The sequence below is a fragment of the Elephantulus edwardii genome, unplaced genomic scaffold (assembly GCF_000299155.1).
Source record: "Elephantulus edwardii isolate Elephantulus edwardi_28Jun2011 unplaced genomic scaffold, EleEdw1.0 scaffold00428, whole genome shotgun sequence".
Classification (NCBI taxonomy): domain Eukaryota; kingdom Metazoa; phylum Chordata; class Mammalia; order Macroscelidea; family Macroscelididae; genus Elephantulus; species Elephantulus edwardii.
In genome coordinates this window covers 882432-895209 of record NW_006400178.1, presented here as the reverse complement: position 1 = coordinate 895209, position 12778 = coordinate 882432, and the positions used below count along the sequence as shown (strand labels likewise).

General features: G+C 42.8%; 1 protein-coding gene and 1 pseudogene across 2 annotated transcripts in view; both read left to right on the top strand.

Annotated features, from left to right (window-relative positions):
• The window catches only part of PCDH19 (protocadherin 19), a 280037-nt gene that overhangs the window by 166497 nt on the left and 100762 nt on the right, over nucleotides 1-12778 (top strand). The window lies entirely within an intron of this gene.
• Nucleotides 330-1936, top strand: LOC102876598 (annotated as a pseudogene).

Sequence of the window (12778 nt, the reverse complement as noted above, 5' to 3'; positions counted from 1 at the left end):
TTAACAGTCTGCGTTATGCAGATGACACAACCCTGCTTGCTGAAACTGAGGAGGACCTCATGCACTTGCTGCGAAGGGTCAAGGACTGCAGTCTTCAGTATGGACTGAGGCTCAATGTCAAGAAGACAAAGATTCGCACCACTGGACCAATTGGCAGCGTCAGGATGGATGACGAAGAGATTGAGATTGCTCACAGCTTCAGTTTGCTCGTCTCCACAGTCAACACTCTTGGCACCAGCAGTCAGGAAATCAAAAAGCGTATCGCGAGAGCAGCTGCGCGTCCTACACTCCTGCGGCAGCATCGGAGCGCGAGCTGAGCCACGCGGAGAACCACAGAAGCCATGTCGAAGCAACACAGTGAAGTGGGCTCTGCCTTCATTCAGACCCAGCAGCAGCACGCATCCATGGGTGACACGTTCCTGGAGCACATGTGCCGCCTGGATATCGACTCTGCACCCATTACAGGCCGGAACACTGGCATCAACTGTACCATTGGCCCAGCTTCCCGGTCAGTGGAAATGTTGAAGGAAATGATTAAGTGTGGAATGAATGTGGCTCGTATGAACTTCTCTCACGGAAGTCATGAGACCATCAAGAGACCATGCAGAGATCATCAAGAATGTACGCACAGCTACAGAAAGCTTTGCTTCTGACCCCATTCTCTACCGGCCCGTGGCTGTGGCCCTGGACACTAAGGGACCTGAGATTCAAACTGGGCTCATCAAAGGCAGTGGCACCGCCGAGGTGGAGCTGAAGAAGGGAGCCACCCTCAAGATCACTCTGGATAATGCGTACATGGACAAGTGTGATGAAAATGTCCTGTGGCTAGACTACAAGAACATATGCAAAGTGGTGAAAGTGAGCAGCAAGATCTACGTGGATGATAGACTTATTTCTCTGCAGGTGAAAGAGAAAGGGGCTGACTTCCTAGTGACCGAGGTGGAAAATGGTGGTTCACTGGGCAGCAAGAAGGGCGTGAACCTCCCTGGCTCTGCTGTGGATCTGCCTGCGATGTCAGAAAAGGACATCCAGGATCTGAAGTTTGGGGTAGAGCAGGACGTGGATATGGTGTTTGCATCTTTCATTCGAAAAGCAACCGATGTCTGCGAAGTCAGGAAGGTCCTGGGAGAGAAAGGCAAGAACATCAAGATTATCAGCAAGATCGAGAATCATGAGGGTTTGATGAGATCCTAGAGGCCAGCGATGGAATCATGGTGGCTCGTGGTGATCTGGGCATTGAGATTCCCACAGAGAAGGTCTTCCTGGCTCAGAAGATGATGATTGGGCGATGCAACCGAGCTGGGAAACCTGTCATCTGTGCCACGCAGATGCTGGAGAGCATGATTAAGAAGCCCCGCCCGACCTGCGCCGAGGGCAGTGATGTGGCCAATGCGGTCCTGGATGGTGCTGACTGCATCATGCTGTCTGGTGAGACGGCCAAAGGCGACTACCTGCTGGAGGCTGTGCGCATGCAGCACCTGATTGCCCGTGAGGCAGAGGCTGCCATCTACCACTTGCAATTGTTTGAGGAGCTCCGCCATCTGGCGCCCATTACCAGCGACCCCACAGAAGCCGCCGCCGTGGGCGCCATGGAGGCGTCATTTAAGTGCTGCAGTGGGGCCATAATCGTCTTCACCAAGTCTGGCAGGTCTGCTCACCAGGTAGCCAGGTACCGCCCCCGGGCCCCCATCATTGCTGTGACTCGGAACGCCCAGACTGCCTGTCAGGCCCACCTGTACCGTGGCATCTTCCCTGCGCTGTGCAAGGACGCAGTACAGTCAGCCTGGGCTGAAGATGTGGACCTCCGGGTGAACCTGGCCATGAATGTCGGTAAAGCTCGAGGCTTCTTTAAAAGTGGAGACTGGTCATTGTGCTGACGGGGTGGCGTCCAGGCTCCGGCTTCACCAACACCATGCGTGTAGTGCCTGTGCAATGATGGACCCTGGGGGACGTCCTCCAGCCCCTGTCCCATCCTCTCCCCACAACCCATCCATTAGGCCAGCAACGCTTGTAGTGCTTACTTGGGATAGTGTGGCACTGGTGGGCTGGGACAACAGGGAAGAAAGACAAAGTTCTGTGACACATGACTATTTGTTAAGACCCTGGTTTGGTGAGGTAACTCGGGCTGACTGCCTTCATCTTTCTCCACTCGGGCAAGGGAAGAATGAGGGGTGCAGGACTGGAGGCCCTGTGCTTATTTAATGCAAAAGGTCAGCAATTCCCTCTCCTTTGTGTTCAGTTCCTGTAGAAAATTCAGTCCTGGCCTGGGGTCAGGAAACAACAAGAGCCAGGGCCGAAGCCACGGGGCAGTGGTTAAAGTGTACGCAGAGTGGCCTTGGCCCTTAATCGCTTCTGTAGTCCTTCAGCCTCCCCTGTTCTCACCTTGTTCTTGTATTGGGCGCTTCTCTTTCCTGCACTCCATTCAGCTGTCTCTACAGACAATCACTCCTCCCTCCACCTTCCATTTTCCCACTACAGCCACCTCCAGGCCTGTTGCTATAGAGCCTACCTGTATGTCAATAAACAACAGCTGAAGCACCAAAAAAAAAAGCGTCTCGCAATGGGAAAGTCTGCTGTTAGGGACCTCTCTAAAGTACTCAGGAGCAATGGTGTCTCTCTGGAGACTAAGGTGCACCTGATACAGGCCATGGTATTTGCAATCGCTTGTTATGCATCAGAGAGTTGGACAATGACTAGGGAGGACAGAAGGAGGATGGATGCTTTTGAGCTGTGGTGCTGGAGAAGAGTATTGAGGGTACCATGGACTGCTAGGAAAACAAACAGATTTATCTTGGAGAGGATTAAACCAAGCTACTCCTTGGAGGCAAGGATTCTGGGGCTTCGTCTGACATACTTTGGACATGTTTCCAGGAGGGACGGGTCCTTGGAGAGGGACATCATGCTTGGGAGGGTGGAGGGACAGCGCAGGAGGGGAAGACCCTCTATGAGATGGATTGATTCGGTGACTGGGGTAATGGGGATGGGTGTGTCAGAGGCAGTGCGGTTGGCACAGGATAGAGCAGGGTTTAGGGCTGTTGTGCATAGGGTCACTATGAGTCGCAAATGACTTGATGGCACATAACAACAACAACAAAGTTTAATGAAATAATTTACCAGTTGCGTTATGGCATTGTCACTAATATTTATTACCATGTTTTCCCACCTCGTAAAAACTCAATGCTTGCTAGACAAAGATGACTCTCTTCTCCTTTCCTTCCTGTCCTTAACCACTGATAACTATGATCTCTGAACATTGTTGTTGTTTTGTTATGTGTTGTCGAGTTGCTTTTGACTCTTAGCAAACCTACGTACTACAGGTCTGAAGCCTGCTCTATCCTGTGCCAATTGTATGTGTCTCTCACACACCTACTCCTATCACCTCAGTCACTGAGTCAATCCATTTTAATAAGGGTCATCCTTTCTTGCGCTGTCCCTCCACTCTCCCAAGCATGATGTTCTTCTCAAAGGACTGGTTCCTTACTTGCAAATCTCCCAAAGCATGTCAGAAGACGCTTCAGAATCTTTGCCTCTAAGGAACAGCATGGTTTCACCCTCTCTAGGATGAACATATTTTTTTTTAATTTAGGTTGTTTATTTTTCATTTCAGTGAACATCTACAGAGATTTTGGGATTCCATTCATTCATTGTTGCACCCTTCTCCCCGCACAAACCATATTTGTTCTCCTAGCAGTCTATGGTAAATTCAATACTCTTCTCCAGTACCACAGCTCAGAAGTATCTATTATACTTCTATCATCCATTATAATTGTCTGGCTTTCTGGCACATAGCAAGTAATTACAAAGACTGTGGCCTGAAATAGGTGCACCATAGTCTCCAGAATGACATTGTTGTTCTTCAGTACTCTGGAGAGGTCCCTGACAGCCGACTTTCCCAACGAAATTCATCTTTTTATTTCATGGTTGTTGAAACCAAGAGTGTTGATTGTGGAGCCAAGCAAACTGAAACTATTAATAATCTCAATCTTTTCACCATCTGTTATGAGGCTGCCAATTGGCCCAGTGGTGAGAATCTTTTTTTTTCTTTCTTGATGTTGAGTTCAATCCATATTGAAGGCTGCAGTCCTTGACCTTCTGCAACAAGCACTTCTGGTCCTCCTCAGTTTCAGCAAGCAGAGTTGTGTCATGATGTGTATAATGCAGGTTGTTAATGAGTCTTCCTCTAATCCTGATGTCGCATTCCTCCTCACAGAGCCCAGCCTCCGGACGTTCTGCATATAGACAGAGATGGCCCTCCTCTCCCTTCCTTCCTGTCCATAACCACTGTTAACTTTGATCTTTGTACCTTTGATTATTTTAAGTATTTCATATTTGTGAACTCATTGTGCCTGGATCATTTCACACAGCATAATGTTTTCAAGGTCTACTCGTATTCTCTCATGTGTCAGGACTTTGTCTTTAATGGCTGAATGATATTCCATTGTGTGTACTTTTGTTGTTTTTGTTTGTATGTGCCATTGAGTCGCCTGTGACTCATAATGACCTTAGGTACAGCAGCCCTAAAACCTGCTCTATGCTTTGCCAACTTCACTGTCTCAAACACACCTACCCTGATTACTCCAGCCACTGAATCAATCCATTTCATCAAGGGTCTTCCTCTCCTTCACTTTCCCTTCACCCTCCCAAGCATGGCGTCCCTCTCCAAGGACTGGTCCCTCCTTGCAACATGTCCAAATTATGTCAGACGAAGCTTTAGAACCCTTGCCTCCAAGAAGCAGCCTGGTTTAACCCTCTATAGGACAAACCTGTTCATTTTCTTCACAGTCCATGGTATATTCAATACTCTTCTCTAACACCACAGCTCAAAGGCATCAGTTCTCCTTCTATCCTCCCTGGTCATTGTCTAGCTATCTGAAGCATAGCAAGTGATTGCAGACCGTGTCCTGTTTCAGGTTAACCTTAGTCTCCAGAGTGACACCATTGCTCTTCAGTAGATTTTGTTCATTCGGTCATCTATTGATGAAAATTTGTCTTTTCTTCCAAGTCTTGGGTTCTTTCTAATTAATGTCTAATAGACTCTACATCATGTAGAAGTATAAATCTAACATGTTTTGAATAAAAGTAGAATTTCTTATGTTTCTTCACTTTTAGATAGAAATAAGTAGAAATATGCTCTTCTAATCACTTGAAGAAACTTGGTGATGGTCTTAGTTGATAGATGCATAGTAGCCACCCAGTCATGAGTTTACAAATCCAAGACCTAATTCAGAGATACATTTTCTCTATAACTACTACAACTCTATGCTCATATATTTTTTCCTTTTCTAACATTGTCTTGGATAATAATAGATATTTGACAACTAGCTTTCTTACTCTTTTAGTCTGCATGGATTTTTAAACCTGAGTAATTAATAAAATTTTCCTATTAATACACGGAAAAGAGGAATGATATAAATTCCAAGGCACTTAGACTGGTCAGACTTTTTCAAGACACCACCATCTGCTGTTTTTACTCATTAATCAGGCTGTCAGTTGTACTAATCTGGGAGGTGAACCAAAATGACGATTTTAATTTCATTTAAAAATCAGCTTATTGGGGAAAACTGCCTCTTGCTTGTAAGCATCAGGTTGCCCACTGCTGATAAGTCAAAGCAAATCACATGCCAAAGCTGAATCATTACTGATAGACAAACGTGAAATGCTTTAAACTTTGGAAAACTATTATTTTTACCAACACTGGCCATTAAATTTAGTACCGATCTTATCCATCTAGGAACCATCTTATTCCAAAGAAATAATGTACGTAAATATCTGTTCTGTTTTTTCCAGAAGAAAAATACTGATGACACTAAGACGTCATTAATGTCAAAACACAAATCTGCAGGCTGCCCTCGGCCCCCTGCCCGGGGCGAGCCGTCGCGGCCCTCTGCCCGGGGCGGGCTGCCCTCGGCCCCCTGCCCGGGGCGAGCCGTCGCGGCCCTCTGCCCGGGGCGGGCTGCTTTCGGCCCCTTGCTCGGGGTGAGCCATCGTGGCCCTCTGCCTGGGGTGGGCTGCTTTCAGCCCCTGGCTCGGGGTGAGCCATCGTGGCCCTCTGCCTGGGGTGGGCTGCTTTCGGCCCCTTGCTCGGGGTGAGCCGTCGCGGCCCTCTGCCTGGGGCGGGCTGCCCTCGGCCCCCTGCCCGGGGCGAGCCGTCGCGGCCCTCTGCCCGGGGCGGGCTGCCCTCGGCCCCCTGCCCGGGGCGAGCCGTCGCGGCCCTCTGCCCGGGGCGGGCTGCCCTCGGGTGGGTTGTGCTTGGCCCCCGGCTCGGGGCGAACCGTTGCGGCCCTCAGGAGCAAGAAGGCAAGCAGCTGTAACCCAAGACCACCAGTAAGGTGATAAAGTGTCCTCCCTTCCCCCCTTTATATCTACGCCCCTGTTCAGCATGAAGAAGCCAGAGAGTCGGCATCCAATTCCCAAATCAATAAGACAGTTGGCTTAATTACTATTGGAAAATGCTTGTCATTCCTCTGTAGCATCTGGTCCCCACTGGACCCTCATCATTTCCTTCACCTGCTCCCCCCACCGACCAAACTGTGCAGCTCTGCAACTGCATCCTGGCCCATCCTCACCCTTCTGCCCCCAACCCTCACCTCCTTGTACCCCCAATATGTTTTTCCCAATAAAAAAAAAACTAAAAAAAAAAAAACTCAAATCTATGGCAAACTCTAGAGTGAAGTCTAAAATGCAAGATTCTTCTGCTGGACTTGCTGCCCATTAAGCTGTTCACACATTTTAGAAGTTGAATGGTGACTTATAAGTACCCTATTAAGTTTGAGTTTTCTCACACTTGATGATTTTGCTAAGTGCCAAGATGAGAATTTAGAAATACAGTGTCTCTGTATAAAGTGGATTTTAAGGACTTAGGACCAGACATTTTTTTGTGCAAACTCTTAATTTAAAAAATTTCATCATGCCTCTTGGAGCTTCATGACTTTCCTTTTTTTTACTAGTTTATTTACAAAATTTAAGTACAAATTTGTATAAATTCTTTCAATTTCCCTCACCCCCCCGTCAAATTGTACAACCCAATGATTAATCCCCCTTTCCCCCTGCACATCCACATCCCTCTGCTTCCAGCCTCTCCCACCTCTCCTGGATCGTTATACTCATTCTACAATAATGGTTTTATACAGTATTTATCCTTATGTAACTGAGTTAGTTCACTCAACATAATGCTCTCCAGTCCCTCCCAAGTTAGATAATAATTTACAAATTTATTGCTCCTTCATGCTGCATAGTATTTCATTGTGTGAATGTACCATAATTTCTCAATCCACTTTCATTTTTATAACTGATGTCAGCTGAAGTTGAAGAAAGGAAAATCATTCTTTAAAGAAAACATTAGATTAATGTTGGGCCATATTAAGCTGTCATTGTTGTTCTTATGTGCCATAGAGTCACCTGCAACTCATAGCAACCCTACATACAACAGCTCTGAGGCTTGTCCTGTCCTGAGGCTGTCTTACTGACTCCAACACACTTACTCCATTGCCCCAATTACTGTATCAATCCATCTTATCCAGGGTCTTCCTCTCCTGTGCTGTTCCTCCACCCTTCCAAACATGATATATTTCTCCAAGGATCAGTCTTTCCTGACCACATGCACAAAGTATGTGAGACGGAGCTTCATAATCCTAGCCTTTAAGGAGAAACTTGCTTTCACCCTCTCCAAGATGGACCTATTTGTTCTGTTGGCAGTCCATGATATGTTCAAGACTCTTCTCTAGCACCACAACTCAAAGGCATAAATTCTTTTTTCACCCTTAGTCATTGTCCTGATGCAAAGCAAATAATTGCAAAGACAATCGCCTGGATCAGGCACACCTTAGTCTCTAGACTGACATCGTTGATTCTCAGCACTTTGGAAAGGTAACTGACAGCATATTTACCCAGTGCAATTCATCTTTTAATTTCCTGATTGCTGGTGTCAAGAGTACTGATTGTGAAGCCATTCAAGCTGTAACTGTTATCAAACTCAATCTCTTCCCTATCCATTATGGTGCTGCCAATTGGCCCAGTAGTGAGAATCTTTTTCTTTTATGGTCCATATAGAAGACTACAGTCATTGACCTTCTGTAGCAAGTGCTTCAGTTGTGTTATCTGCATCACGTAGGTTGTTGATGAGTCTTCCTCCAGTCTTGATACCACAATGATCTGTTCTGAATATAGACTGAAAAGGTATGGAGACAGGACACATCCCTGATGCTTTCCCTTCCTTATTTTGAACCATACCCTGTTTCCCTGCTCTGGTCTGAGGACAGCTGTAAAGAAGCGGTATTGATCCATACTAATCTTCTGTTAGCACAATAAATTAGTACCTCCTGAATTCAGCTGCTAATCTGTATAGCTAATGCTGGTTAATGTAATGTAGCTGATTACCCAATAAGCAAGGCAATCACAGGTTTACTTGTACTTACTTATTGATGTGGTGAAAACCCAATAAAAGTGCTCACCACAGATCAGTAAGTAAACACAAGTAAACTTGTGCTTGCTTTGCTCATTGGGCAACGAGACAGTGAGTTAATGATTCTGTAAATGGACTAAGAGGCTGGAGCTGGTACCAGAAAACCGCCATTCTAAACTAACCATCGCTTGGTAACCCTTGATGCTTCCTTTGTAAAGTTAACTTGTTGTTGTTGTTGTTTTTATGTGCCGTCGAGTCGCCTGGGACTCATAGCAAACCAATGTACAAAAGCCCTAAATGTGTTCTGTTGTACATAGGATTTTCAGAGCCCTGCTACTTCAGAAGTGGATGGCCAATCCTTCTTCCTAGTGTGTCTCAGTGTGAATGTTCAGATTTAGAGAAGTATCAGACAAACCAGCAATGTTCTGAACATTCTGCAAACCAATACAAAATAAAAATAAAATGGAGAAAAATGAGAGTATACGTAAAGTTCTTAGATGATTGAGATGGGTAAAGACAGACAGAATAAGATGATATGGAAAAAATTAAGTAGTATACAAATGTGTTTGAAACTAGGGTTGGTAAAAATTCAGGGAGCATAATCTAGATTTCCCTCAATATATTCTATCTAACTAATCCTCTTAGGTAAGCCTGATAATTGCAATTCTCATTCCAGCCTTCCAGATATTCCCATCAATTCGGGCTCCAACCAAAATGAATCAGTCATAAAGAGTCAGTACAATTTCTTCTACTATATTCCATTAGCCTCAAGGCTGATATTGCTAGTCTGCCTGTAAACCCAAAGAAAGCAAGATATCACTCTGAGAGTAGAAATTTTGGAATAAGAAAAATTGAAATTGTTGCATTGTCTTTGCCACTTAATATCTGTTGACTTAAGTAAAGCGACTTATTTCTTTTTAACATTTTGCAATTATAGTTTAACTTCTAGCAATCTATGGAGAAGAAATGAATTTGTTCAAATTTATACTAAGTGGTACATGGCTGCTATTAGAACGTTTTTGAGTTTGAAATATGGTGATCTTGAGAGTGATAATTTCTAGAATATTTAATAGGAAGAACCTCAGAGAAGCACAGAAAAAGTAATACAGAGTTTGCCGAGAGCTATCAATGCTAAAATGAACATGGTGTAATCATTACTGTATTTACTAACTGTAAAGTTTGAATGTGGAGAAGATGATGCCATTATCAAATAATGTTCCTTGGAATAACCAACTGAATGAGGTAAAAAGAGCAGCATTTACCCAAGGATAAAGGCCAGAACTCAGTAAATGGTTGGATAGAAGGATTAATGGAAATGAGAATTGTAGGGAAGAAATGGGAAGAGGGCTATTACATTGTGAATATTATAATTAATGTTATAGAGCAAAATGTATATGAATGGTTGAATGGAAAACCAATTTACTTTGTAAACTTTAACTCAAATTACAATAAAACAAACAGACAAAAACTAGATTGTTTTTCTGAAGCCCAAATTTTGACTTGAAAAATACTAAGATGTCCACTAAAGGTATTCTGGAATTTTGAAAATAAAGTTGAGCTAATTTACATTTTAAAATACACATATTCCTGAGCACTTGTGAGAAAAGGGGAGCTATGGTACTTTCTTAAAAAATTTTATTGATATTTTAATGAAAGGTTATAAAGAACTTAGGTTTCTAATCATTCATTGGTGCACATTTTCCTCCATGCCCCCCCCAAGATCACGTTTTTCTTTGGGAAAAAGTTCTTGCATTGTTATACAGGGCCCCTGCCCCCAGACCACTTTACTATGCAGCTCTTATTCTGGACTCTTATTATGCCAACAATACCTAATTATATATTCCATTTATACAGTTCTCTCCTTCATCTCCTCCAATGCCATGTAGATTATTTATAACCTCTTTCCTTAGTTTCCCCCCAGCCACCATGTCAGTCCTGTTTTATAACAGAGGTATTATACAGTATTTTTCTTTTTGTGACTGAAATATTTCACTTAACACCCGTTTTGTATAATAATTCATGATTTCCTTGTTTTTCAATGCTGCATATTCCATTGTGTGAATGTATCAAAGCTTTTATATTCATTTGTTTGTTGATGGGCACTTGGGTTGCTTCCAACTCTTTGCTATTGTGAACAAAGCCACAGTAAACATGGGTGTGCGCATATCTACTTGGTTGGCAGTTATGGTTTCTGTAGGGTATATTCTCAGTTGGTATTGCTGGGTCAAATGGTATTTCTATTTGCAACTTTTTGAGAAAGCGCCATACTGCCTTCCATAGTAGTTACACCATTTTACACTCCCATTAACAGTGGTTCCAGTTTCTCCACAACCTCACCAGCATTTGTTGTTTGCTGTTCTGTTAAACTTTGCTATTCTTACTGGGGTGAGATTATATCTCATAGTTGTTTTGATTTGCATCTTTCTAAGAGCTAGAGATTTTGAACATTTCTTCATGTGTTTGTTGGCCATCTGAATGTCGTCTTTGGTGAAGTGTCCATATCCTGTGCCCATTTTTCAATTGGGTTATTTACCTTTATCTTGTTGTGGTGTGTGAGTACTTTATAAATTCTAGATGTAAGTCCCTTATCCGACATGTCATTACCAAATTTTTTCCCCAGTCTGTGGCTTCCCTTTTTACTCTGTTGGAGAAGTTTTTTGATGTGCATAGGGATTTGATTCTTAAAAGGTCTCATTCATCTATTTGATCCTCTCCTGATTGTAGGTTTTTCAGGATGCTTAGACAACTGTTTATGTTGTGAATTAGGGCTTCTAGGGTTCTTCCAAATTTTTCTTTAATGAAGTTTATAGTCCTTGGATTTAGTCCTATGTCCTTCATCCACTCTGAGCTGATTTTTACTTGAGTTTTCTACAGATAGTTTCCCAATTTTGCCAACACCATTTGTTAAAAAGACTGTCTTTCCCCACTTAACTGATTTTATCTCCTTGTCAAAAATCAGTTGACCATTGGTAGATGGGCTGATTTCTGGATTCTCAATTCTATTCCATTGATCTGTGTGAATGTCATTGAACCAGTACCACACTTTCTTGACCACCACAGAAGTGTAGTAGGATTTGAAAGCATGGAGTAAGATGCCTCCTACCTTGTTTCTCTTTTAAAGAAGTGCTTTGCTTATTTGGGATCTCTTTCCATTCCGAATGAAATTCGATATTGCCTTTTCCATCTCATTGAAGAATGCAATTGGTATTTGTATTGGGATTTCATTGAGCATGTAGATCGTCTTTGGTAGTGTTTTCATTTTCACAATATTGAGTCTTCCTATCCATGAGAAAGTGTATTCTTCATTTCTCCATATCTCTTTTTGTTTCTTGTAGTAATATTTTGTAATTTACTTTGAATAGACCCTTTGTGCTTCTGGTTAGATTTACTTCCAAGTATTTAATCTTGTGGTTAACTATTGTAAAGGGTATTGCTTTTCTTAGCTCCAGCTCTGTATTCTCTCTGTCACTGTAGAGAAACCCAATTGATTTTTGTATGTTTATCTTGTATCCTGCCACTTTGCTGAATTGGTCAACGATGTCCAGTAGTTTTCTTGCTCAGTCTTTAGGGTTTCCTAAGTGTACTATCATATTATCTGCATAGAGAGATAATTTTACCTCCTCTTTGCCAATTTGAATGCCTCTTATTTCCTTCTCTTGTCTTATTGCTATTGCTAAGAATGCCAGTACAATATAGAATAGGAGAGGTGATAGTGGGTATCCTTGCCTAGTTCCTGTTTTCAAAGGGAATGCCTTTAATCTCTCTCCATTGAGAACAATGTTGGCTCTCTGGTTTAGTATACACTTTTTACTATGTTGAAGAAATTCCCCTCCAATCCTATATAATTAACTTTTCTAATAATATTGACTCTGCTTTCCTTTCCCATGTGAAAATGTGCTCTGTTCTCTACTCTCAACCCAGTGTCCCTAGTGCTCTTGGTTGTACTTAATCTCTTGCCTCACTGATTTTTATTGGCTATTGTGGGACAGACATAATTTTTAATCTTTTTGGTTTTGGTTCTCATTCCATGGCAAAACTTTCATTAAAAAATAAATGAGGAGATATATTTTTCATTTGTAGGTTTGGACAAAAAAAATCACTCTGCAAAGGATCCTTTCTATTCCCCCCCCCCAATGTACAGTAAAATACCTAGGTACTACCTGGAAAGTCATATCTTTTTGTAAATTAAAATTTGTAAATTCCATGGGAATAGTGGAATCAGAATAATGATGGGAATTTAGACGCTATGAGATTTATCCTTCTTTTTGTAGTGAGAAAAACCAATGATTGTATGAATATGTGGGGGACAATCTCAACCAAAGATCCTTATGATAGATAGATAGATAGATAGATAGATAGATAGATAGATAGATAGAT